At 43.3% G+C, this 26887-nt stretch overlaps 1 protein-coding gene across 8 annotated transcripts in view; it reads left to right on the top strand.

The window, feature by feature from the left end:
• TNRC6B (trinucleotide repeat containing adaptor 6B) overlaps positions 1-26887 on the top strand; it is a 259643-nt gene that overhangs the window by 134478 nt on the left and 98278 nt on the right. Inside the window, exon 1 of one of the 8 annotated variants that reach the window (XM_086712202.1) lies at positions 1927-5906. The exons of the other annotated variants lie outside the window; for them this stretch is intronic. The gene's annotated coding sequence lies outside the window, so the exon portion shown is untranslated. Of the gene's footprint in view, positions 1-1926; positions 5907-26887 lie in introns of those variants that run through there. 8 annotated transcript variants of the gene reach the window in all.

The following is a 26887-nucleotide window of genomic DNA, read 5'->3' as shown; positions in this document are numbered from 1 at the left end:
CTAAGCCTTCAGAAATTCAGTGCAGACTAATTTGGTAATCGGGTGAATCCCTATTTTATAAAGTAGAATGTCTTAAATAAAATATGGACTCAAATGATGGGAACTGATAGCTTCATGGGGGTCCTCAGCCCTGCACCCGTAGCAAGTAACGGAGGACAGTGAGGCAAGTACTGATGACACGCAGAGCGGGAGCTTTTAGGGGCAGTCCTGGGTGGCCACTGAAAGACATTTTGGTTTTGGTTTTGTTTTCTCTCTTTTTCTTTATTTATTGTGTATGTATGTATTAATTTAACCCTACACGTAGTTTAACATAAGGAAAACCTCCAACTTCATCTCCTCCCGGGCACTGTGAGGCCCCACCACCAACACCCACCCAGCTGGCTTGGTACACACCACTGCCCAGGTGGAGGGGGCAGCCATTGCTGTGCCAGCCTTCACCCAAGGAGATGAAGGCAAGGCAAGGCCAGGGGGTGGGGGTGGGGAGTCGGCTCGCATTTCTGAGCCCTGGCAACCCCACCATCCTCACCTGCTGGGGCTCCAGTTGAACTTGGGGATCACATCGGGGCTACCCTCAGGCCACACTAACTGTCTTGGTGATGTTCTATGATGAGCTAAAGGTTACAGCTGGTTTTTAGTAGTGGAGAAAAGGCTGTTTCTTATAGAAAAATATGCCGAATTCAACTGCCCCCCTGGCAAGAAGGGGGAAAAAAGCGAGTACACGCATCCATCCGTATCTCACTCCATACCCGTGATAGATTCTTCCAAAGGAAGGCATTTTCTTTTTGAGCAGCATGATAGGTTAACTAAAAAAGAGAAATCAGTGTGAATGATTAAAACCTGATTTCAGATGATTCATTTAAAAAGGTGTCGGTGGTTCAGTCCATTGGGCATCTGACTCGTGATTTCAGCTCAGGTCATGATCTCATGGTGCATGAGATCAAGCCCTGCATTGGATTCCTCTCCAGCAGTGTGGATGGAGCCTGCTTGGGATTCTCTCTCTCCCTTTCTCTTGCCCCTCTCTTCCCCTGCGCATGCTCTCTCTCCCTCTCTCTCTCAAGATAAATAAATAAACTTTAAAAATAAAAGCCAAATTGGTTAATAAAGACATTTAGAAAGCATTTTAACTTGATAAAGTTTAAGTAGTACTTCTTAAAGTGTAATCAAATAGAGGAGTTATCAAAGCCATAATGAAGAAAATAGAAATCATTTGTAATTAGACAATAATTAAAGGCAAGTACATGCCCACTGATTTTAAAGTGCTTGAAAACAATTAGTTTTCTTAAGTAGGTTAAACATCTGGGTTACAAGCTTGTTTACGCTATTAATTTACTTAACAAACCTGTTCTTCATAGGTGATGCAAAAGTGAACTTCAGCTTGGCTGTCTGAATTGTAACAAGTTCCAATTTAATGGGTACCATTTTTTTTTAAATATATTTTTAAACATTTAATTTTTAAAGTATTTTTCTCTTTATCTTCTCCTTCCTGAACAATTCAGTCGTGAGGCCTATAGGTAGACAGAGAAGGTAGGTGGTGGCCTGGCCAAGGGTGTCACAGCCCAAGTAGGATGAGGAGGCCTACACATACAGGGAGACACTGGTGTGTTGTATCAGAGCCAAAGAGAGGTGAGACAGGTACTCCAGTCACAGGACTGGAGTGGCAGCAGCACTGGGAGATTGGTTAAATATGGAAAGATTGGGGCGCCTGGGTGGCGCAGTCGGTTAAGCGTCCGACTTCAGCCAGGTCACGATCTCGCGGTCTGTGAGTTCGAGCCCCGCGTCGGGCTCTGGGCTGATGGCTCGGAGCCTGGAGCCTGTTTCCGATTCTGTGTCTCCCTCTCTCTCTGCCCCTCCCCCGTTCATGCTCTGTCTCTCTCTGTCCCAAAAATAAATAAACGTTGAAAAAAAAAAATTAAAAAAAAAAAATATGGAAAGATTGCTCAGATAGGTATGTTAAGGATAATGGGAGCGAGCAAGTCTGTCAGAGAAGAGAGTTACAGATACTGAAAGGGAGAAAACTAGCATAAACCCTGTGATATTAGATTGGAATCAGAATGTTAGTGTGAACTCATGGATTTTAAGAAGTACTAATAAATATAGAAATACTATAGATGTAAAATGCATGTCTATAAATACATGCATGCATACATACATTTCTTAGCTCTTTCCATAGAGAGGAGTTAGAGTGCCTGGGAGCAGCGGCATCCCAATAGCAGTGAGCACATCACGTGCCCAGATCTTGGCTTCTAAATACCATTTTCTACTAAAAGGAACCCCAGCTTCTTGAAGAATGGCTGATTATAGGATTAGAGCAGAAAAGTTCAAAGTGAACTTGGAATATCTTACGCTAAAAAGCAAAGATGTCTTCGTAGAATGATGGAGACACTTCAAAAGGACCCAGAAGGCAGTTCGAAGGGGTTCCACTGGCCAAATTTGGGATAATTTGATTATCAGAATTTAAGATGTCAAAGTCATTGATTAAAACCTGTTAAATAAGAGGGGCACCTAGGTGGCTCAGTCGGTTAAGTGTCCAGCTCTTGATTTCAGCTCAGGTCATGACCTCTCAGTGTGTGAGATCGAGCCCCACGTTGGGCTCTGCACTGACAAAGTGGAGCTTGCTTGGGATTCTCTCTGACCTTCTCCCATTCTCTCACTCTCACTGTCTCTCAAAATAAACATTATTTAAAAAAAAAAAAAACTGTTGAAAAGAGAAAACTAAGGGTTCTCACACAATGTAACCTATGTATGGCTTATAAATAAATTCAGAGTTCAAGGAATGGATAATTGAAAAGTACCTTCCCACAAACCACCCATTGAATACAAAAAGGAAAGAGAGTACAGTGGAGAGGCCTGGCATAGACTACCTTAAGCAAGTGATTTGAGTGAATCTCACCAAAATGGGACACGTTGAAATTGTATCACATGATAGGATGCAGTGAGACTACAGCATCACTTCGGTGATGCTCAGGCCGAGGTGCATTGACCTGAATCTAAACTCCGAGGAAACATCAAACACACCCAATTTGAGGGACATTCTACAAACTAAATAGCCTGCAATCATCTTCAAAAGTTTCAAAGCCATGCGAAGTCCAAGCAAGACCATTTCAAACTGAGAGACACTAAAGGGACATGTCAACTAATGCCATGTTTCTTAACTGATCCTTTTGCTGTAAAGACCACTGCTGGGACAGGTGGCAAAACTGGAACAGGGCCTGAAGATGTAATGATAGTAACAAATCAGTGCTAGTTTTCTGATTTTGATATTTGTATGGCAGTTACATAGAAGAAATTTTTTTAAAGAAAACCGTGTATTAAAGTATTTGGGATGATGAAACGTGAGACTGACAAAGAATTCTTTGTACCATATTTGCAACTTTTCTGGAAGTCTGAAATCATTTCAGAATTTAAAAAGAATTTAAAAAGTAATATTCTTGCCTAACATTTAAATCATGGTAAGTATATAAAATTACAGTTCCCCCATTTCTCATTTTAAGATCCCTCCCCACCTGACCTCAGTCCTACTCCCTGGAGCTACCACTGTTAACAACTAATGCATATTCTTCTAGGTATTTTATTTATGTATGTGGATGTATATAGAATATATATTGTAGGTTATATTGATATTTATGATGTGCCAGGCACGCTGCATTCCTAGGAATTACAATGGTCAGCAATCAGAAGACACAGTCCTTAATTTAAATTAAACCTGCTTGGATTCTCTTTCTCCCTCTCTCTCTGCCCCTTCCCCCCCTCACAAAAAAAAGTTGCCCTGAACATATTTTTGCATACTTAGCTTTGGAAACTTTAAAACATCCTTGGTTACCTTTCTATTATAAAGTTTTGCTTTTAGCGGATTTGTAAGAGTGAAGTAAAACACCACACAGCGGGGGACACTTGTCTGCAGGTCTTACTAAATACAGCTGGACCTTGAGCAATAATGGAATATGAAATATTGGTTTCATTCTAGATTTGTCTCTGCTCAAGTGTTGGTCTACTAACGTTTCTGTGTGGAAATTTGCCCGTGTTCAAATAATACAATATTTTTAAAAAGATTTTATTTTTAAGTAAACTCTATACCCCACGTGGGGCTTGAACTCAACGACCCCAAGGTCACGAGTCGCATGTTCTACCGACAGAGCCAGCCAGGCGCCCATCAAATCATATAATTTTAGAATAGTTAGATGAGTTTTGCCGAAGTTTGGAAGGATCATTTAATGTAAATCACTAAGAAATGTCAAGTTACTTTTGTCTCAAGTAGTATAAGCCAAGAAAATCATGTATATGAGGCTTTGAAAATTTGCCTGATGGATTTTGAAAGTCAGAGAATTTGTACTTGTTCTAGTTTAGTTAAAGTCACTTAATTTGATGTTTATATTCCAATATGCCCTGCTACAAATGCTGCTTTAGAAACCAAAGTAGGCTTTTAAAACCTCCAAATGACTTTTTTTTTTTTTCATTTTTGCCTCTGGCATATCTATTTTACAAATGACCAACTTTCTATTATAAGTTTTAACAAGAATATTTCCACTTGTTACCTTTCACATTTGAAAGAATCACATAACTTATTTTTAGGGGATTGTAATTGCAAATAGATTGTGATTTTTCTGCACTCAGTGAGGAAATGTAAATGAACCATTGCTACCTGTAAGTGTATATAAACTCATGTAGGATGAAAGATATGGTTGGAAATTGTGAAGCAGAGGGTGTCTGTCTTTCAAAAGGAGACCATCATTTTTAAAAATTTAACCTGGTTGTGGGGCACCTGGGTGGCTCAGTCGGTTAAGCATCCCACTTGAGCTCAGGTCATGATCTTGCGGTCCATGAGTTCAAACCCTGCGTCCGGCTCTGTGCTGACAGCTCAGAGCCTGGGGCCTGCTTCGGATTCTGTGTCTCCCTGTCTCTTTCCCTCCCCTGCTCATGCTCCCCTTCCTCTCTCTCTCTCTGTCTCTCTCAAAAATAAATAAACATTAAAAAAATTTTTAATAAAGTTCAATCTAATTTATGTATTGCTTCAAGATGGCGAATGACGTGTTTCTCAGTTTGCAGATGGGTAGCTCACACTGTTGGTTAGTCACCCTCATAGCTTTCTGAAGACCAAAATGTTTCCTCCACATCTCTGGCCCATAGGGACCTCAGGTTCTTGCAGATGTGTTGAAGGGGCGGGGCTCATGCATAGAAAGCCTACTGGAATAGGAATAGGCGTGGCCTGAGTAGAATATTGGAGGGGGGACATTGCAGGTGGGAGGTACTCTGCTTTTCTGATTATCCATCTGGGAGTTGGTACTGCTACATATCTCAAAAGTTATAGCCCCTCAGCGTTGCTTCCATCCTGTCTTCTACACTCCTGATGTCTTTTCTTGGTAGCCTTTCTTGCCCAGATTTTCACTGACATTTTGATTTAACATACTTTTGAATTTAGTGAGGAGGACATCAGGCCCATTCGTTGGCTGAGACTGATGAGGCCAAGGTGTGTGTGTGTGGAAGAGGCTTCAGTTTGGCATTAGCTTACTAGCAGGTTTCAAAAAATGGTGGCCACTGATTGTCAACCTGTCTTGTTAAGTGGAGAGAACTAATTATTGGTGTTTACTGTGTTGTTTAACAAACTTCACCGATAGCTCAGAACAAACCCCATTTTCAGTCCTGTGCTGTTGGTGCTTCCCAGCCAGGTGTCAGACACTCTAGTGCATCACAAAGACTTCACATGTCACAACATGCCAGGTTTTCCCCCCTGCCCAGGGTCTGCCTCACCCCCTTAATGGATTCCCATCAGGATTGCTTCTGGCTATATAAACCACCTTCCACTTTCTATCAGTCCATCTTTGGATTGACCATCAATCCCATCTTTGCCCTTCCATCATAGATATCAGCTTCGTGAGAATACCCTTTGGTTCTACTTTGATCTCTTTCAGGTATGTCATAAGAATGCAGAAATCTACAAGTGTGCAGTGAAAGAGACAAAATTGGAAAGAGAGCCCAATAAATTCTTTAATGATTACTTTGATCAGTGCCACTTATGGAAAATCTTTACAGTTACAGTAAGTTCTGCATTTGAGGTGAACTTTTGAGACCTGGTATCTTCTTTATATAGCCTTAGGTTCAGCCGTCAGAACATTTTCATGTGGTGAGGCCTTCTGCTTCTGCGATTGTATGTTTTGTTTTCATTTCCTGCCACATGGCAGGTGCAGCCGAGAAGTGCCTCCAGAAACTGCTGAAAATTCTGGCCCCATCTTTCTGCAGGGTGCAGTGATCTAGAATCCAGAAGGAGTGTTAGTTGTGGGGTGGACCCTTACTTTGTCTCTTTTGCCCGTTATGATGTGTCTCTCTCTCCTTTCCATTTCTTCCTCAGTTTTCCTTCTTGCCCTCTTTCTACCCAAATAGCATTGCCTTCTTCAGCCCTCTACTACTCACCCCTACCATAAACAAAAGGGAAAGAAAGGAAAAGAAAAGAAATATTATAATACAAAATTTTGAGCAAAATGCATTAACTGTCTTTATATATTGCCACATCTCTTTAAGCTTTTTTTTTTTTTAATTTTTTTCAACGTTTTTTATTTATTTTTTGGGACAGAGAGAGACAGAGCATGAACGGGAGAGGGGCAGAGAGAGAGGGAGACACAGAATCGGAAACAGGCTCCAGGCTCCGAGCCATCAGCCCAGAGCCTGACGCGGGGCTCGAACTCACGGACCGCGAGATCGTGACCTGGCTGAAGTCGGACGCTTAACCGACTGCGCCACCCAGGCGCCCCTCTTTAAGCTTTTAGGGACTGTGAACATCTAGTCTTTGTATTTTATAAGCCATTGGTACTGTATTTTAGTCTCTGTGGGTTCTTGGTGGTTTAATTATAAGAAGGACGTATGGGGCAGGATCTTCTTTTTTTTTTTTTTTTTTTTTAATTCATGTTTATTTATTTTTGAGACAGAGACAGAGCACGAACAGGGGAGGGCCAGAGAGAGAGGGAGACACAGAATCCGAAGCAGGCTCCAGGCTCCAAGCTGTCAGCACAGAGCCCGATGCGGGGCTCACGAACCGTGAGATCATGACCTGAGCCTAAGTCGGAGACTCAACTGACTGAGCCACCCAGGCGTGGGGCAGGATCTTCTAATGCAAATTTTGGTCCGTTCTGTGAAACCTGAGAGTCTGCTACTTATTCACAGACCATTAGGGTAAAGTGGGAACTCAGGTTCAATTCTTTTCCTCCTGGTTGAAGATGCTGTGGTCAGTGTCCAGGGGCAGTCATCCAGAATCACCTACTGCTGCTTTGGTTCCTAGGGGCTGGTGGAACCTGGGCAGTGTACATCTTGCTGGCTGTTGACCTGCCCTTCTGCTTCCTCTGTTCCACCGTATTCAGAAAAAGCCTCCAAGTGATTAGCTGGAGTAAATTGTATGTGTTGCAAAGCAGTTTGTGGAACTTGGGTTTTATTGCTTGTGCCACTATTTGTAAGCACGATGTATCTCTGAATGAGAACTTGTGTAACCAACCCGGGGGCTACCTGGCCTCGTGGATGCTCTTTTGTGAGAATAATTGACTGCAGAGCAGCTGCAGAGCCGCCTGGGGCTATCAAGAAGCCCTGCTATACTTACACCAACCTGCTATTGTTCTCTCTCTGCGGCCACTGCCACTGCTTTTTTTTTTTTTTTTTAATAAGTTGCCAATTACAGGGGTTTTGTAGGGATGCCTACAGTTCACTGAATTGGGCATAGGAAAAAGGCCGTTGGTTTTTAATCTTTATTTTCTTTCATCCAGCGAAATTACTGATATTAAGGAGACCCTTGCAGTTATTATATTGAAAGTACTGATGCATTTTTATCTTACCAGTCAGCATTGTTCCACGTACCCATTTTGAAAACCGTATGCAGGCAAAGGGTACTTTGCCTCACATACATTAATTTTGACGATGGTTTTAATTTCAGATGTATTCCACACATGTGATCTAATAGGCTGATCTGCTATTCCCAGCCACTCCGGAACCACACCTGGAAGGTGCTGGGCCTGTTTTTTTCAATTGGTTGGCTTGTTCTCATAGGGAAAATTGTCAGTGGTTGTTGTGTTCAATGATATACGCCAAGTGCTTAGAAGAAGTTTAGTAAGTATTTGTAGCATTGTAGAACACAAAAATAATTAAATAAGTAGAGGTTCGTTCATAGATTATTTGTTAACGTAAGGTGAGATCATGTTTGTATTCATCAAAATTAAAAAGAATCCTTTGGTATTGACTAGAGGTCAAAAGATGACTGGTACTCTGAATATGCTGATTCTGTGACTAATATATTAAGAAAGAATTTACACGCAAAGCAGTAATGTAATCACCGAAAGCACAAGATTAGTCAGATGTTGGTGTGCCCACAGAAGTAGTAATAACCATCAACCTAGAAGCTTTAGGGTCTGAGTGAGGTCCATTACTTGAAAGTGAGTCATTAATTTGAAAATTGACATTTAAACATTGAGAATATTTAAGTAATTGAGTAATTATCTGAAAATTACCATTGTAACAAACAGAAATAAGTAAATATCAGCTTTTGTGACATTCTTGGTTTACTATAGGATTTAATTTTTTTTAAATATCATTATTAAAAGTGTTGGGTATTTATCACCTAGAGAGTATTTTCTTCTAAATTAGAAAAGTAGTTTTGAATCCCTGAATGCAGTGTCAGTGCTATTTTGATTTGGAGAACCCGTGTGAATTTGGGCAGCCTAAGGGGATTTTGATTATTAGAAAATAATTATTCTTCTTGGATTCTGAAGTTAAGGTGGATTTTACTGTTGTCATCTACCACAATACAAGGGGACAATACAATAGTATTTAAGAAGTTAGGCAGTGCAGGGTGCCTGGGTGGCTCAGTTGGTTAAGCGTCCAACTATTGATCTCTGCTCAGATCATGATCTCCTGGTTCGTGGGATCAAACCCCACATCAGGCTCTGTGCTGATAGCACGGAGCCTGCTTAACAGTCTCTCTCTCTCCCTCTCTGCCCCTCTCCCACTCACGCGCTCTCTCTCAAAATAAATAAACTTAAAAAAAAAAAATTATGCAGTGGAGCCAAATACTGATTTTTATTTCCAGAGCCACCTCTTTGGGTCCTCAGCTGTTTCCTCACCTGTAGAATGAGGTTAATAGAATTTACCTCAGAGGCATGAGGATTACATATTTAGGGCAGTGTCCAACACATAATGAGCACTAAAATAGTAGATTAATATCATTATTAAAACGTCTGACTTCTGTATGAGATGGTCAGTGAAGAGGTTACTGGCCATGAATATATGACTAGGAACTGTTTCTAAAGATCAGCATTTCATCTTTTTTATGTTTAAGAGTAATAGTTGTTAGGGGTGCCTGGATGACTCAGTTGGTTAAGCATCTGACTCTTGGTTTCGGCTCAGGTAATGGTCTTGCAGTTCGTGGATCGAGCCCCACATTGGGATCTGCTCTGACAGTGTGGAGTCTTCTTAGGATTCTCTCTGCCCCTCCCCCTGCTTGTTCTTTCTCTCTCTCTGTCTCCGTCTCTCTCTTTCTCTCAAATAAAAAGAGAAGAAAAAAAAAGAATCATAGTTGTTTTTGTTTTTTTAAGTATCATTAGAGTAGCAACAGAAAATGAAAGAATTTGGGGACTAAACCTAACAAGGCCTCTATGGGAGAAAATATTAGGAGACATTTAAATAAGACCTAAATAAGCATCGAGCTCTGTCATGACTTGGTAAGAAGGCTCAGTAATTTAAAGACGTGATTTCTGGGGCACCTAGAAATTTGGAAAGCTGGCTCAGTTGGAATATCATGTGAGTCTTGATCTTGGGGCCGTGAGTTCAAGCCCCACCCACGTTGGGTGGAGAGATTACTTAAAAATAAAAAAAAACTTAAAAAAGGATGAAAATGTCATTTCTCCTCAAATTGGCATTTAAATTCAAAGCAATTCCAGTAAGAATCCCAGCTTTTCTTTCCTTTTTTTTAAGTGCCAATAATTTTTTCTGAAACTTGATAAGCTGATTTACAATTTATACGGAAGAGGGAAGGACAGAAATAGCAAGAGGACTTACCCTACCCTGATTTAACACAGAGCTGTAGAAGTAAGGCAGTGTTGTAAAACTGCATGGATAGATCGGGAGTGGAAAGCCTAGATTCAGACCACATGTGTATGGAATCTGTGACAGCACCGGTCTTACCAATCAGTAGGGAAAGGTGGCAGTTGACACTGCAGGTTAACAGAGGAAAGGATGGACTCTTAAACAAAAGGTGCTGGGACACTCCATGTGATTGGATTAGGGTACCACAACAGAATTCCACAGACTGGGTAACTTACAACATCAGAAATTTACACTCCCACATTCCTGGAGGCTGGGAGTCCGAAATCAAGGTGTTGGCAGAGTCAGGCTCTCTCTAGAAGGCAACAGGGGGAATCTTTCCTTGTCTCTTCCTAGCCTCCAGTGTTTGCTGGCAATACTTGGGGTTTCTTGGCGTGTAGCTGTAATGCTCCAATTTCTGCCTCCATTTTTACATGATCATTTTCCCTCTGTGTGTAAGGATCAAATCAGACAAACTATATACAAAAATAAATACCAAATGGATTCATAGAAATATGGAAAGATTTAATACTTACAGAAACAAATATAGAATATTTATGATCTTGGGATGGGGATGTTTAAACATGATGCAAAAGCACAAATCATGAATGAAAATGTTGATGCATTCATATTTTTTATAATTAAGAACTTCATTAAATGACACTATAATGAAAGTGTCTACACTAAAGGGAAAATATTTTCAGTGCATAATATCAAGAAAGGATTTGTATCCAGAATTCATAAAGAACTCTTACAAATTGATAAGAAAAAGACCTAGTAGGAAAATAACATGAATTTCACAGCAGAAAAAAACCTAAATGGCCAATAAATGTGGGGGGGGGGGTGCAACTTAATGAGTAATCAAGGAAATGCAAGTTAAACCACAATGAGATACCATTTTGTATTCCTCAAATTAGCAAAAATTAAAAGATTGGAAAATACCGTACCAAGAATTGGTGAGGATATGGGGCAACAGGAATTGTTATACTCTTCTGGTGAGAGCATAAATTGTACTCATCACTTCGGAAAATAATGTAGCAATATGAGTGGAGGTGGAAAACATGGACAGTGTGACCCAGCAGTTCGAGTTGTCTTTAAGAACCCACGTCACTGAAGAACTCTTGTACATATGTTTGTAAAGGAGGCGGGTACCCGATGTTACAGCGACAATTGTGTGCCGTCATTCAAATTGGAAACCTAACTGTCCATCAAAAGAAAGATGCATAAATATGTTGTGGTACGTTAACAGTGGAACTCTGTACAGCATTTCCATGAATGAACTGTAACACAACATAAATTAATTTCAGGGACATAGTATTGAGTGAGAAAAGCAAGTCACAGAAGAATAAAATAGTATGAATCCATTTATAAAAATGCATAAAACAAAAAATAGATTGTTTAGGCTCTAAAGCATTTTGTGGTAAAGCTAGGGGTTGACAGGCCTTTAGTTGAGGGGTGGTTAACTCATGGGGTAGAAAGGGGTGGGGTCATAGAGGGATACAAGGAGCTCTGGGTACTGGGAAGGTTTCATTCTTTAACTGAGTGGTGGGTACATGGGTGTTCTTTTGTGTGCACTAAATATTTAACAATAAAAACTATTTAAAAATTATCCCCAGAAGTTTTATTGTTATTAAGACTAGAAGAATAACAGAAATGTCAAGTCTTCATCCAAAAAGTAATTCAAGTACTAAATACTTATTTTTACATGTGTTTTGAATTCTTTGTAGATGAGAGATGCTTGAAACAGGGAGAAGGAAAAGGCAGGCCCAGGGATCTTTGTTTGTCCCATGACTTTGGCATTGGGAAAGCTTCTGCTGCTGCAGACGTGACATTGTGTTCGAAGAGCTGGCTAAAGGGGGGTTTGGTGGCATGTGAAAGCATATTCACATGTTTAGCACAGCAGCAACATTCCCAGCTCCTTTTCATTTTCTTTTTTCTTGGCATGTAAGTAATTGAGCCAGATGGAAAAATGTTTCTTTCCCACATTAGGTTCTCTTTCAACGTGTCAGCCATTTAATGTTTCTGTCCCTAATCTCCTATTGATAAGACTTCAAAATGTGAGTAGCTGACTAAGAGAGCCCCAGTTTATTGTAGTCTATGTTGATCGCAGCCTTCCTTTAGAACATTCACTTTCCCCCTAAGTTCTCGAGCACAGAGGCTTTAATGACAGCTTACGCTGGCCCCTCTCTATCCAAATCATATACTTAATAGAGAGTAATAACAAAATAAAAAGACCCAGCTTTCCTTTCTTCCAGCCTGTTTGGACATGTAGCCATCTGGCTGGCAGTAGAAACAGCCCAAACCTTCATCTTACCAAAACAATCTGGAAAATTCAGCATTAAACAAAAGACAAAGAATAAATTAAGAACTTGGGCTTGGGCATCGACAGACCTAGGTTTAAGACTCAGCTCTGCCACTTACTATGTGTAAAACTTTGTAATTTACTTAAAGTCTCTGAACCTCAGTTTTCTCACTTTAAAATGGGAATGATACTAGAACCCAAGGCCTGGCCCTTATTTTCATATATGAAGCAGGGGCCAGATACTCCTCCCTGCTTCCTGTGTGCCTCTCGGGTTTCACAGGGCATGTCCTCCTTCCCTGCCCTTTAACTAGTTCTGTGAGCATGGGCAAATCACAGAAATCTTTGAAATGGTTTCTTCGACTATAAAGCAGAGATGACAGTACCCGTGTGACTGTTTTGCTGCACGGATCCGACAGTCAAGTGGGACAAGACCGCGGGCATAAAGACGCCCTGTCCTCCGTGACATACTGTGGGGACGTAGATACTGATCATTGTTCTCCCGAACTAACACCCAGCACTGTTCCCCACCCCCCGCCCCTGCAAGCCCATTAATGTTGTTTGCTGAACATACAGAGTTTTATCTTTATAAAATAGCTTTGAAGATGTGTGTCTTGGACAGTCTTTGCTTAAAAGTGATAAGAGAGTTTGTGACTCCATCTTGCTTCCAGATTTACCGGGCACTACTAGCACTTTGGTCAAAATTATTTTCTCTGGCATTTGTCAGGCATTGCTTTCAGTGGTTAAAACAGGTAGATGAGTTGGACATTTCCTCCGTGTTCCTCCTTACTGCAGTTGAGGTGGTGTTAAAGTTGTAAATAAAGGCGAGGATTGGGAACTGTTGACATACTGTTGGTAACAAGCGTCCTTTCATATGCATCTGTCCTAGACGTTAACTCAATTAATTATAAGGAAGATGTCATGGTTTTATATGCCATGATTTGCTAAGATTTATATCATCCTCGGACCTGTCCTTTGCCATCCTCTCCTCATGCTCCCTGGAGAAACTCAGTACTCCTGGGACCTGGTATTCTACCTTGGCACTTGAAGACTGACTCCTGTTACGTCTCGACCTCTCCTCTGATATGTTTCCAAGCCCTTACTCAGCAGGTCTGTCTGGGCGCCTCAATGGGCACACGAGTTTTACCACATCCCAGGCCGAGCTCATTCCCTGCGTTGTGCCTCCCCCAGCCCCAGACCTCTCTGTTCTTCCTCCTGGGTGCTCCCCCTTGATTGACAACCCAGTCTTTACCAGTGACCCTAGTCTAGGAACCTGGAAATCATCTCAGACCACAGTTTCTAAACCTTGGAACGGACACTTGACACTGGCTAATACTTTGTTTTGGGGGCCAGTCCCAGGCATCGTAGGGTGTTGAGTAGCATCCTTGGCCTGTACCCACTAGGTGCCAGTTGTACCCTGTGCCTTCAGTTGTGACAAGTAGGTTTTCCTCACGTTCACAGATGTCCCCTGATGGGCAAAAACATCTCCTTTGATAATGACTGTCTCACCCATTTCTTTTTCTCTTACCTTTCTCAGGTAGTCAGTCACCAAGCCCCCCCCCCCTTTTTTTTAACATTTATCTTTGAGAATTAGAGACAGAGCACGAGCATGGGAGGAGCAGAGAGAGAGGGAGACGCAGAATCCAAAGCAGGTTCCAGGCTCTGAGCTGTCAGCACAGAGCCCGACGTGGGGCCCGAACCCACGAACCGTGAGATCATGACCTGAGCTGAAGTCGGCCGCTTAACCGACTGAGCCACCCCGGTGCCCCATCACCAAGCACTTTTGATACTTCTCTACGAGTATCTTTCTGAGATTTCATCTTTCCTCTTTATTCTCACTGTGCATGCCTTGGTTCAGGTGCATTTCTGGTGCCCAAACGATTTTAGTAGCACCACAAACACCACCCGTGTTGAGTACCTGACATTCATAAAGCAGCGTGCTTGGTGCTTTACGTGTGTCCTATGTAATCCTTACCACAAACTTATCGTGGGTCTGAGTTGCAGGCAGCCTACACCAAGCGCACACCTTTAAACCGATAGAGGGATGGACCGGCCTGTGTACTAGGAAGCCTGGGGCCCCACCCTTCTCTGTACGTCTAGGCTGAGCTGGCTCGTGCTTTGCTTCAGTCTGGCAGCCAGAGGTCCTGGCAGTTCCAAGCCTGCCTTGTCCTTGTAGCCCCCTGTCCCAGAGAGGACGGCAGGAGGGTGTTGTCAGAACTCTGGCAGCTGTTCTCAGAAGAGGCTGGTCCCTCGCCCCCAGCAAAATGGGGTACCCTCTTTCACACAAAGGAAACAGGGAGGGGAACCCGTGTCCAACGTGGTGTGCTGGGTAGAGCTGGCTGGGCTGACTCCGGAGCCTAAAGTCTTTCCCTTACCTTGCACTGCCTCCTGATTCACCTGTCCTCTTGTCCTCTCCTCCTGCCAGATAGCCTTCCTCCACGCGCCTGGGAAGGTTAGCTCTGAAATGGAAATGTGGTTGTTCAATTACTTTGCTTACTAGATTTCTTCAGCGCTTCCTCACCAAGATAAAGTCCAAATTTAGCCTGAAAGACAAAGCCTTTTGTGCCCCTGCTTATCTTAGACCCTTCTCCTGTCATTTTCTAGTTGTTTTTAAGGCTCCACCCACCCTCTGCCTCAGATTGTTCTGCTCCTGCACTGTCCTCAATCTAGCAGAGTGGTCAAGATCACTGGGAAGCAGACCTGTGTTTGAAACTCAGCTCTGCCACCTACCAGCTCTGTGACCTTGGACCCTGCCTGGAACACCCTCCTCACCTTGTCTCCCTAACTGAAGTCCATTCTTTAACACTCTGAACGTGGTCCTCTCTGGAGAGGCCTTGCTGGCTTCCTGATGCCTTCACCGTCTTAACATTCCATTCTTAGCCTCTGCACCTACTGCCGTTGGCACTTTGATTAGTGTCCTTACTGCCAGCATGTATTATTTACTTAAAAGCATACCTTTGGGTACAGATTAGCTTGGAGTTTTTATGGCCTTTGGGTATGGACACGGGCCAAGGTTGTGGTCTCCGTATACCGGGTTTCTACATGCTTGCAACATGCATCAGCTTCCCTTGTGGCTGTGGCCTTGCTCCTGCCCATGTGCCTTGTCTTTCACCAACTGGGTATTTCTCATTTCATTTAAAAATAGTCTCTTTTTGGGTCGCCAGGGTGGCTCAGTCGGTTAAGTGGCCAACTTTAGTTCAGGTCATGATCTTGCGGTTTATGGGTTCGAGCCCTGCGCCGGGCTCTGTGCTGGCAGCTCAGAGCCTGGAGCCTGCTTCAGAATCTGTGTCTCCCTCTCTCTCTGCCCCTCCCCTGCTTGCTCTCTGTCTATCTGTCTGTCTCTCTCTCTCTCTCTCAAAAATAATATATTAACATTAAAATTTTTTTTTAAAATAAAAAGTCTCTTTTTAAAAATATTTACTTTTGAGAGAGACAGAACACAGGCAGGGGAGGGGCAGAGAGAGAAGGAGACACAGAATCTGAAGGAGGCTCCAGGCTCTGAGCTGTCAGTGTATAGCCTGAGGCAGGGCTCAGACTCAAACTGTGAGTTAGACCTGAGCCAAAGCGCCCCTCATTTAAAAATAGTCTTAAGCAGTGCTGTCCAGTAGAACTTTCTCCAGTGATAGAAATATTCTGAGGGCACCTGGGTGGCTCAGTTGGTTAAGCGTCTGACTCTTAATTTCTGCTCAGGTCATGATCTCACGGTTGTGACCTTGAGCCCCACGTTGGGCTCCATGCTGAGCATGGAGCCTGTTTGGGATTCTCTCTCTCTCCCTCTCTCTCCGCCCCTCAAAAAAAGAAAAGAAAAGTAATATTCTACATCTGTGTTATCCAGTGTGGTGCCCAGTAGCCACATGTGGCTTTTGAACATTTGAAATGTGACTGGTATGACTGAGAAACTAATTTTCACATTTTATTTAATTTTAGTTCATTTAAATCGCCCCATGTGGCTAGTGGCCACCTTATTGGACAGCTCGGGTCTTAACTGTTAATAATCGCTTAACCCTTCCTATTTTTTAAAAAAAAATTTTTTTTCAACGTTTTTTATTTATTTTTGGGACAGAGAGAAACAGAGCATGAACGGGGGAGGGGCAGAGAGAGAGGGAGACACAGCATCGGAAACAGGCTCCAGGCTCCGAGCCATCAGCCCAGAGCCTGACGCGGGGCTCGAACTCACAGACCGCGAGATCGTGACCTGGCTGAAGTCGGACGCTTAACCGACTGCGCCACCCAGGCGCCCCTTAACCCTTCCTATTAAATGACACTGTGTCTTCTCTAGTTTGTAGCTTCTGTTATTTTCCTCTTCTCTTTCATGGGTAACTGTTATATACTGCAATGTGTGCAGCGTCTAGAGTAATAAACTTGTGTTAAAATCGAATAAAGTACTTAAGGCCTGAACTCTACATGTAAAAATAGTTAAAATGGTAAGTTTTATGTCACATATAACTTATCACAATAAAAAGAGAGTACTCGCTTAGTGAGGGGACACGAAGCCTACAGTGAAGGGCGTCACGGAGGTTTTGCCAAGCAGGCAGCACCCTGAGTCTGAAAGGTATGAGCAGCGGTCCAGGGGAAGGAGGTGACGAGGAGCTGCCTGCCCTGGGTCTAGAGAGGCTGGCGAGCAAGTGAGTGCCAGGCCTTGAAGAGGTCTGAATGGCAGGCTCCGGAAATGAGGCTTGGTCCGGAAAGTCATGGAGGGATTTTAAGCAAGCACTGGCATGTTTGGATTTTATTTTTATAAAAATCGCTTTGGCTGCTCTGTGAAAAATGTATCAGAGGATAGCAAAACTGGATCATAGGAGACATAATCAGGCTATAATAATACCAATCACAGTGATAATTATAGAAGCTAACATTCAGTGCTGCAGAGATTCAGGCGGTGAAGACGAGAGTGTGGGAATGCAATGGTCACACGACTAGTACTTGATAGGGTTATGGTGCCATCTCCTCCTTGAAAAATAAGATTTCCCGGGGTACCTGGGTGGCTCGGTTGGTTAAGCGACTGACTTTAGCTCAGGTCGTGATCTCCTGGTTCATGAATTCGAGCCCCATGTCGGGCTCTGTGCTGACAGCTTAGGGCCTGGAGCCTGCTTCAAATTCTGTGTCTCCCATCTCTCTGCCCCTCCCCCGCCTCTCAAAAATAAAACATTTAAAAATTAAAAAAAAAAAAAAAGATTTCCTTATCTGGAAAGGTCTTTACCATTTTGCAGTGCACTACTGTATAGGAATAGCTAACCCAAAGCCAACTGAGATACCATATTCTTTAATCACTCTTTAAATAGGGAAGAAAACTCAATGTGACAAATAATGATAAAATAATAAATAAGGTCTTCGCCTTAAAAATAATGCAGATTGGGGGCACCTGGGTGGCTTAGTCGGTTGAGTGTCTGACTCTTGATTTTGGCTCAGGTAATGATCCCAGGGGGTCGTGGGATCGATCCCCACATCAGGCTCCATGCTAAACATGGAGCCTGCTTGGGATTCTGTCTCTTCTGCTGCCCCTTCTCCCCCATGCGCATGTGTGTGCACTCTCTCTCTCTCTCAAATTAAAAAAACAAAACAAACAAACAAAAAAAAAACGCAGATTAGTATCAGTAGGGGAGAGAGGTGGCTGTGGCTATGAAAGGGGGCAGCACAGGATTCTTGTAACAGAACTGTTCTGTATCTTGACTGTGGCGTGATGGTCGTACAAATCCACATGCGGCAAATGGCAGACAACTAAATACACACATAAATGAGTACATATAAAACTGGTAAAATCCGAGTAAGGTTGGTGGGTTACATCAATGTGAATTTCCTGTTTGTGGCATTGTACTATAATCACGTAAGATTTGCCATTGGAGGAGACTAGGGATCTCTGTGTATTTATTTCTTAACAACTGCATGTGAATCTATAGTTCTCTCCAAGTAAAAAGTTAAAACAAACAAAAAAATTAAGTAAAGCAGGTCCCTCTTAGAGCTCCTAGTTTTCCGTATTTCCCTTTATCTGGTTTCTTCAGTAACAGTTTTCTACAGAAATGACTTGTTTTGATTAAATTTGACATTTTGCTAAAGAATACTAAGCTGTTTTGTCAATTCTGAGATCTACATTTTCTTCTTCACCCTCTAATATCTTTGCAATAAGGATGCATCTTAACAGTTCATGGAGACTTGGCAGTCTAACTGGTGGCAGCTTTTCTTAGTGGCCCCTAAAGTATTGGTGTGTCTTAGCAATCACTGGCATCCTGGATTTAATACCTTTGGTTAGTGAGTCATCCAGCTATGTTGGAAGGAACAGTGGCTGGTAAAGTTATGTTAGGCACTTTTTATGTGGTCTGTCAGTTATTAAGTGTTTGTTTTCTCAGCTTCAAGCTCAGCCTTCTATGCTCTTTGTAATGTTGAAGCTGGGATCCTACCACCCGCCTCTGGTGGTTGCCCGCCTGGCTCTTTGTTAGGTATCCTGGGGGGTGGGGGGACGGTGCAGAGAAGGAAGAAGGAACCTGTGTCTTCCTGTCTGCTTCATCTTCCCCTGAGGGTCACTTGAGCAATACTACTTTGCTCCAACAGCAACAGCAGTTCCTTCCCGTAGCAGCAGCTGAATCCATTTTCCAGTTTCCCCAGTACTTTCAGGACCAGCCTTATTGCACCCCCCGAGGTGCTGGCACCCCACCACAGCCCCCTCCCCACTTAGAGGTCCATGGCGGAACTTCTTCACTTGGTTCCCCAGCCTAGGACAGCATTGGTGTGCTCTCTCTCTGTCTCCCTCTTTTTGACTTGTCAGTGAGTTAATAATTTTATACCTGGTTAGCCATTCTTTATATTAAAGCCTCTCTGTTAAAGTAATGAGTGTGGTCTGTGGCCTGCATGGACCTTGACGATGCTAGTGAAGTTAACAGAACCAGCAGTATGTGCATGGACTGCATCTGGGCTTCTCGTACATGCTCTGTTCTCTGCATCCAGTGACCTTGTTAAAATAGAAACTAACATTCCCACTTGAGCCCCGCAGCGGATTCCCATGCTCTGCGGACAAAGAAGAAACCTGTTCACAGGGCCTGCAGGGCTGTGGCTGGGTAGGCTCATTGCTACTCCTTCTCCTCTCACACTTCACTTCCCTCGTCTTTGTGATCTGGCCACCCTGGCCGCATTTCAGTTCCTCAGCAGCCAGGTTTCTCCTACTTCGTAGCCTTTGCTGATGTGGTTCCCCCTGCTTAGACCACTTCCTCTTCCCACCCCCTTGTCCTTAGCGCCTCCTTCCTTTAGCCTCAGTTTACAGATAACTCCCTTGGGAACACCCCTCTCCCCCACCCCACGACAGGTCCGCACCCCCAGCACATGCACACACGGTATCATGCCCCTCACAGCATTTACCACAGCCTCAGTGGATGTTTCTATGTGTTTCTCTCTAATGACTGTCTCTTTCCCCAATTGCTCCCATTAGCTTCATGAGGGCAGGACTAAGTCCATGTTGGGTTTTTTCTTTCTTTTTTAACTGCTGTGTCCTAAGTGCCTGGCACATTGTATGTGCTCAATAAATAGTTGCTGAATGAACAGGGATATTGTAAAATAAGTATTTGTCCAGTGTAGGAAGGGACCACTTGGGGATGTCTTAATGGTGAATCAGTTTTTATTATTCGCTAAAAATTTTTGAGAAAGCGAGTTCGATTACTATGAGTCTTGCTGTGAGTTAGGTTTACTTCAGTAAAAATACTGACAAGGAGCCAAACCATGAGAAAAAAATTCACTTATTAAACTGGAAGCCATGGTATGTTAGATTGCTGCCTTCTGTGGCATTTGGATGAAAAACATACGAAAACCCTCTTGAAGCCTAATTCCTATTGTGGTTTCTCTATCAGCACCCCTTCCTTAAAAGACAAACGTGAAGCTATCGCAGTTTCTTTCTTTGAGTTGCCATTAGTCTCAAATGGGAGATTTTGCTCCCACATGAACATTCTAAAACTTTCTCTTCACTCACTACAGCGCCTTGTGTTTGACGGGCATAACTGTGCCTTTGCCTGCCTTTCTGCTAGGTCTGCTCAAGCTCTTGGTCGAATGGGGGGATCCTGCCTTAGCAAGGTGTGCCCTACACATGTCCTTTCTGGGAGCCCATTAGCATGCTCTGAAAATTCCTTCTGACTGTGAAAGCATTTCCTTTATTGCTTCTTGTCTTCCGTCACTGCATTATTGGCGTCTACCTTTTTTGTAGTTAACAATAAAAAGTAGAGACTGTTTCTTGATACATTTGTCCCACATTTTTTCAAATTATTCAATTTATTTATTCAATTTAATCAATCATTTATTCAATCATTTATTCAAATTATTTCGAGTATTTTCCAAATTACTCTTTTGTTGAAATTGGATTCACTAATTCTTTAAACTTGCTCTAAAATGTTAGATGACGGGCTGACACCATCTAGCCCAATTTCCTCTCTCACAGGTGTGACCCAGAGCCAGGTGAGTGGCCTGCCCAGAGCTCTAGACCCGCTGCTTCATGTGGTCAGTGCTAGTGAGGACTGTGAACCCACCGTGTGTAAGGCAGTGTCAGGAAAGAATACCGATCCTTTGGAACTCATCCAAATCATTGTTGCTTTAAGAAAGCAGACTGTAGTGGGGCGCCTGGGCGGCTCAGTCAGTTAAGCATCCGACTTCAGCTCAGGTTGTGATCTCACGATGTGTGAGTTCGAGCCCCACGCCAGGCTCTGCATTGATGGTTCGGAGCCTGGAGCCTGCTTCAGATTCTGTCTCCCTCTCTCTGGCCCTTCCCCACTCACACTCTGTCTCTTTGTCTCTCTCTCAAAAATAAACAAACATTAAAAGAAAGGAAGAAAGACTGCAGATATTGAGAAAAATGCCTTAGCACACTGTGAAAGTGCAGTGTGAAAGAGGAGTTCCCAAGCTGCCTGAGCCAAGAAAACATTACAGGAACAAGTACATAGCCCTTCAAGATAACTGCTTTGAGGGGGACAAAACTTAACCCGTCTCAGTAAATCCTGGTATGATTGTTAAGATCTCAGGCTTATTTCTTTCTAATGTGGTTTGTACTGTCATGGCCGCTATTTTCAGGGTGCTTATAACATTCTTAGAGACAGTGACCTAATTTAATAGCAATAAGTCTAAAATTCTATTACATAGTGCCTTATTGATCATTGATAGTGAAGAGTAGAATTCTGAGCAGCAGGGGTCATGCTGCCAGGAAAGCTTTTGTAGGGAGGTGACTTAAGTCAGCTGCGGGGTGCAGGTGCATGGACATCTCATTCCTTTAACAAGCATTTATTGGATGCCATTCCTGGACCACGCATGGGTGGCACAGGGGAGTGCCAGAGAAAAGGCAGGAGGTGACAGCGGGTTCTGGTAAAAGGAATTGAAGGTTTATAGAGGGATGTGGTAGAGGAGACCGGGGTGTAAGTTGAAGCCACGTGAACAACAGGCTTTGGGAGCCAGGCTCAGAAGTGGAGGCTTGATCCTGACGGGTGGGGCAAGTTCGTTGTCCAAACTGGAATACTTTTGAGGAGCAGCAGGCTTGAAGCAGACCTCCAACGCCTCTAGGAAGCAGGCTCACCTGGCTTTTGAGTTTTCAGGCTGGTCTGGCCGGATGACATTACATGCACCCACAGAAGAGTTAAATTGCTCTTAGGGTTATCTGATTAAAAGCCAAATGAACTTTATTGTTACAATTACCCCACTGTGTAGAAAGTGTTTACCACTTCCTCTCCCTGGGAAACTGGGCTGAACCCCTTGAGGGCAGGGCCTGTGTCTGTCTGGTTCACCTCTGTATCCCCAGGGCCAGGATAACGGTTGGCACTTAGTAGGACAGTCAGTATTTGCTTAGCAACATGACTAAGTGCCCTGGGCCTTCAGGAGGCCTTCCATTGGGTGTCACGGGAAGGGGCAGGAGGAGGTGAGACTTGAGCTGGGAAACTGCAGCTGGAGGGAAAGATACATGAAGGAGTGAGACAGGCATTTCTGGAGGTGATGCCTGGAGGATAACTTCAGCGGAGGACCAGGCCTGGGAACGTGGATGGGAGGCTAGAGGTTCTTTGATGGCAGTGGGAGGAAAGGACCTGGATGTGGTGGCAGGTGCCATCCACTTTTGTGTTGTTTGGGCGCTCTCCACGCTCCACGGACTCCCTCCCCTTCCCCCCTGCCCCGAGTAGTACCTCCTCTCCTAACTGCCATTCACCCTGAAGACCTGGGCTGAGTACATTGGTGTCGGGAGTGGCCACGCAGGCCTTCTCACTGTGCCTTACACTCACCAGGTTGGTTTCCTGTGCCTTTCAGACTGGTTCTTCCCCCTCCGTAAATGGCTCCCCCGACACCCTACACCCCCCATGGCCTTTTTTTTCCCCCCTCACCATTCAAGGCTCAAGTATCACCTCCTCAGAAGCCTTCTTCCTTCACCTTTTCCAAAAGAACCCATTCTCTGCCCTGTCCCATTACCCTGTCTACTTCTCTTCACGGGATCAATCACTACTAAAATCATATTAACTTGTTAGTCTGCTGGTTTACTGCTTGTTTTCCCTTATTGGAGTAGAAGTACCATTTCTGTCTTTTTTTCCTGTATGCTGAGTTACACTCACCAAGTTGTTCCCACCCTTTACCTTTCAGACTGGTTCTTTCCCCTGGCGGGTCAGTGCAGGGGAAAAAATACAGTTTATTACAGAGGGAGACCCTTTGTTTAAAAAAATATCTGTAACTTAACTAACTGTAAACTTAGGGACTTTATTAGCAACAAATCGTGATACAGCTTATAATTGATGCCATGGAGAAGCTGCCACAGTAGGAGTATAGCACGTCCTAGCTTGAGTGCTCTGGCCTCCTTGCCCTGTGCCTCTAAACTGGCTACTTGTGGGTGATGGAATGTGTAGTAGGGAATCCTTATTGAAGGATCCTCAAATTCTTTTTTTTTTTTTTTTTTTAATTTTTTTAAGTTTATTCATTTTTGAGAGAGAGAGAGTGTGAGCAGGGGAGGGACAGAGAGAGAGAGAGGGAGACACAGAATCCAAAGCAGGCTCCAGGCTCTGAGCTGTCAGCATAGAGCCGACGCAGGGTGGGAACTCACAAACTGCGAGATCATGACCTGAGCCAAAGTCGGATGCTCAACCGACAGAGCTACCCAAGCGCCCAAGGATGTCCAAATTCTTGATAGCTGTGGACCGGCCACAGGAGTCTTGGAGCCCAAGCCAGCATCCTGAGTAGGACCAGGAGCTAGGATTTAGAGTATGACAGTGGGTATGTGTTAGAAGTGGTTTGAGGGAGGGGTGGAGGTTTGAGCCCCCTCCCCTTCCCACCCCCACCTACTGGGGAGCCTTTGCCACTCTGTTAGCTTTAGAGTGACTTAGAAGAGGGAGGGAGAGACTCTGAATCTACGCTGCTTGAGGCAGAGAGTGATTTTGTGAGTGTGTGTGCACACAACTTATTGTTCAAGTGTTTGCTTAAATCATTTTATCTTCTTGGAATTTTTTTTTTTTTTTTTTTTTTTTTTTTTTTTTACCTTTTGGTTAGTACCTTGAAGGCTTAGTTGTGGTGCTCAGTGTTTCATGTCCCTTCTCCTTTCATTTTTTTTTTTTTTTTTTTAAGCAAAAGATGCATATGTAACAGTGCAAAGCTTAATTGTGGAAACCCCAAGTTGGTCAAAAGAATTGGCAGGCATTGTGAACACACTCTCTTTCTTCACTTTCCCTTCCCTTTTAAAGGCTTTGTTTTAGGAAAAGGGAAATTGGTGTGTTTGGAGAGCAGTTGTTAGCTTTCAAGACTGGACTCGTTGGTCTAATTTGGTAAAGGCCTGGAGCGTGTCAAATAAAATGAATGAAAAAGGTAAAGCTAAGGCAGGCACGTAGGGGAAAGCAAACTGTAAATTTTAACTCAAAAGCCCCACCTAATACGCTTTTAGCAAAAAGGCCTGGCTGGTTCTGGGAAGCTTTAGGTTTCCTGATGATGGCAGCATCCCTCTAAGGTAGCCCATTTCCTGCCCTTCCCACCTCACGCACCCCCTGGTTCTGTTGATACCTGTAGCGTTCTGTCTTGTGTGCTAGAAGATTCTAGGTCTTCCACCATTCCCTGTGGCACAGCACAGGATGTAGTTTCCTTTTGTCAGGATGTTGTTTCCTTCTCTTAAGTGTGTGGACTATTTGATAGTAGTTCTTACCCGTATTCCTAAGTCAGGTCTCCAGTATCCTGCCCATGTTTCCAGAGACATGTTCCTGTACCAGCTGAGCGCTTAGGAAGGATATAAATGCAAATTCATTTTAGTTGCTAGTTTTCTCTTGAAGGTAGTACAATTAAGTGAAGATTTGACTAACTTCTTACCCTGTTTATTGACTCCTCCTGTCTACTTTCCTGTTGCCCCTCGCTCTAGGGTTCCCACTGGACATTCTGCCCAAAACCGTCCATACTTTAGGCGTCCTGTGTGTTAGAATTAGATGGTTGCTTGGTGAGTGTGGATGGAGTCCATACAAGGGGTGTTTTAATGGAAGGATTTCAATGGCTAGTGTCCTGAAGTTAAGGTGTCCTGGCCTGTCCATCTCTCTTTCCATTTTAAAGTGTAGCCAGGAGGCAGGATGACTCATAGCTAATAATTCAGGCACTTTCAGCCCCCAGGAGAAGTAGAGAAAATAAACTTTTGCTCTTTGGAGTCTCCCCTGACCACCTCTCTTGTGTGTCTTCACACCATCTCATAGCCCCTCACAGAGGTACAGTTAGGGAGCCCCTGAAACCTCCTAGTTGTCATTTGCAGCTTGTGTCTGAGAAGAGTTTTGTTCTACTGTCATGGCTGATCTGGACAGCCTGCGTCTCCGTGTGGGGTGGGCCGTACAGTTTCCTCTGTGCCACACCAAACACACAGGCGTCAGGAGTAAGAAAGAGGTTTAGAGAGAATGGGGAGCCGACCCAGGGGAAATTTCTTGGCTCTTTGAAGGCCTTGATTGGAGTCAAAGAAAGGGAGGGGATTTGTGCTCCAGCTGTGGGAGCATGTGGGCCAGAGCACAGAGAGGAATAAGGCCTGTCTGGGGATTTGAGGGTTCTCACAGAGGGATCTCCTTTGGTGACCCTGAACAGTGATCTTCTGAACTCAGGGTAGCATCGCTGCCTTGACCACTCATTTGACTTCCAGATCCATTTCATATTGCTTATTCAAATGAAATAGATTATTGGAATTTAAAAAAATATCTTTAAGTAATTTCTACACCCAACATTGGGCTCCAACTTACAACCCTGAGATCAGGAGTCGCGTGCTCCACCAACCAAGCCAGCCATGTACCACAATTATTAGGTTTTTTTAAATTTAAACTCTTTATTTTGAAATAATTGTAGAATCACATGCTAAATAACATGCTCACATGTTATTGTAAAAATAACATGCTAAAAAAAGGAAACAGGCAGGGGTGCCTGGGTGGCTCAGTCAGTCCAACTTCAGCTCAGGTCATGATCTCCTGGTTCGTGGGTTCAAGCCCTGCATCAGGCTCCGTGCTGACAGCTCGTAGCCTGGAGCCTGCTTCGTGGATTCTGTGTCTTCCTCTCTCTCTCTGCCGCTCCTCCATTCATACTCTGTCCCTCTCTCTAAATAAAAAACGTTAAAAAAATGTGTTTTAATTGTAAAAAAAAAAAAAAAGGGAAGCAGGCAAACCAAGAAATAGACTCTTAACTAGAGAACACACTGATGGTCACCAGATGAGAGCTAGGTGGGGGGATGGGAGAAATAGGCGATGGGGATTAAGGAGTGCACTCCTGACAACCACTGGCTGATGTATGAACTGTTGAATCACTATATCATACACCTGAAACTAACGCTACACTGTGTGTTAACTAACTGGAATCTAAATAAAAGCTAAAGAAAAAAATGGTTGTAAGAAATAATCTTGTGTATCTTGTCCTGTTTCCCCTGTTGCTAACATCTTGCTGTGTGACCTTGTTTAAAAATTGAATTATCTGGTCAAAAAGAGTATACGGTCATCTTAAAACCACCCAGCTTTTCCTTCTCAGACACATCAGTATTACTCATTTTTTATGTTTCCTTCCAGGGAGTCTCTATTCATACACATATGGTAGCATCAAGTGCACTTCTTTGTATCTTGCTTTTTAAATTTAACAACATACCTTGAAGGTCTATTTTCATTAGTACATAAAAAACTTCCTTTTATATATGCAATTATATCTAAGCTTGTGTGGATAACCTGTAATTTATTTAACCAATCTCCTAATTGATGGACTGTTTCCAATCTTTTGCCATTACAAACATGTTGCAACGAATATCCTTTACATGTATAATTTCCCTCATGTGTAATTACTTTCCTGTGATATGTTCCTAGAAGTGAGGTTGCTGGGTCAAAACCTATGTACACTTTAATTTTGATAGGTCAAATGGTTCTCTCTGAGATTGTACCAGCTTATACTCCCACCAACATTGTATGTGAATGCCTTTTTCCCTGACACCTTTGAGAGTACAGTGTTTTTACTAAATTTTGTCAGTGACACTTTGGTACGTGAAAAGTAGTCTCTCAGTATTAGTTTTAATATACTGTTCCCTTGTAAGGAATGTAGTAGATCATCTTTTCATAAGTTTTAGAA

This window comes from Puma concolor, chromosome B4 (genome assembly GCF_028749965.1).
Source record: "Puma concolor isolate L17-30 chromosome B4, mPumCon1.1.hap2, whole genome shotgun sequence".
NCBI classification, from domain to species: domain Eukaryota; kingdom Metazoa; phylum Chordata; class Mammalia; order Carnivora; family Felidae; genus Puma; species Puma concolor.
This window is presented reverse-complemented; position numbering and strand designations above follow the sequence as displayed.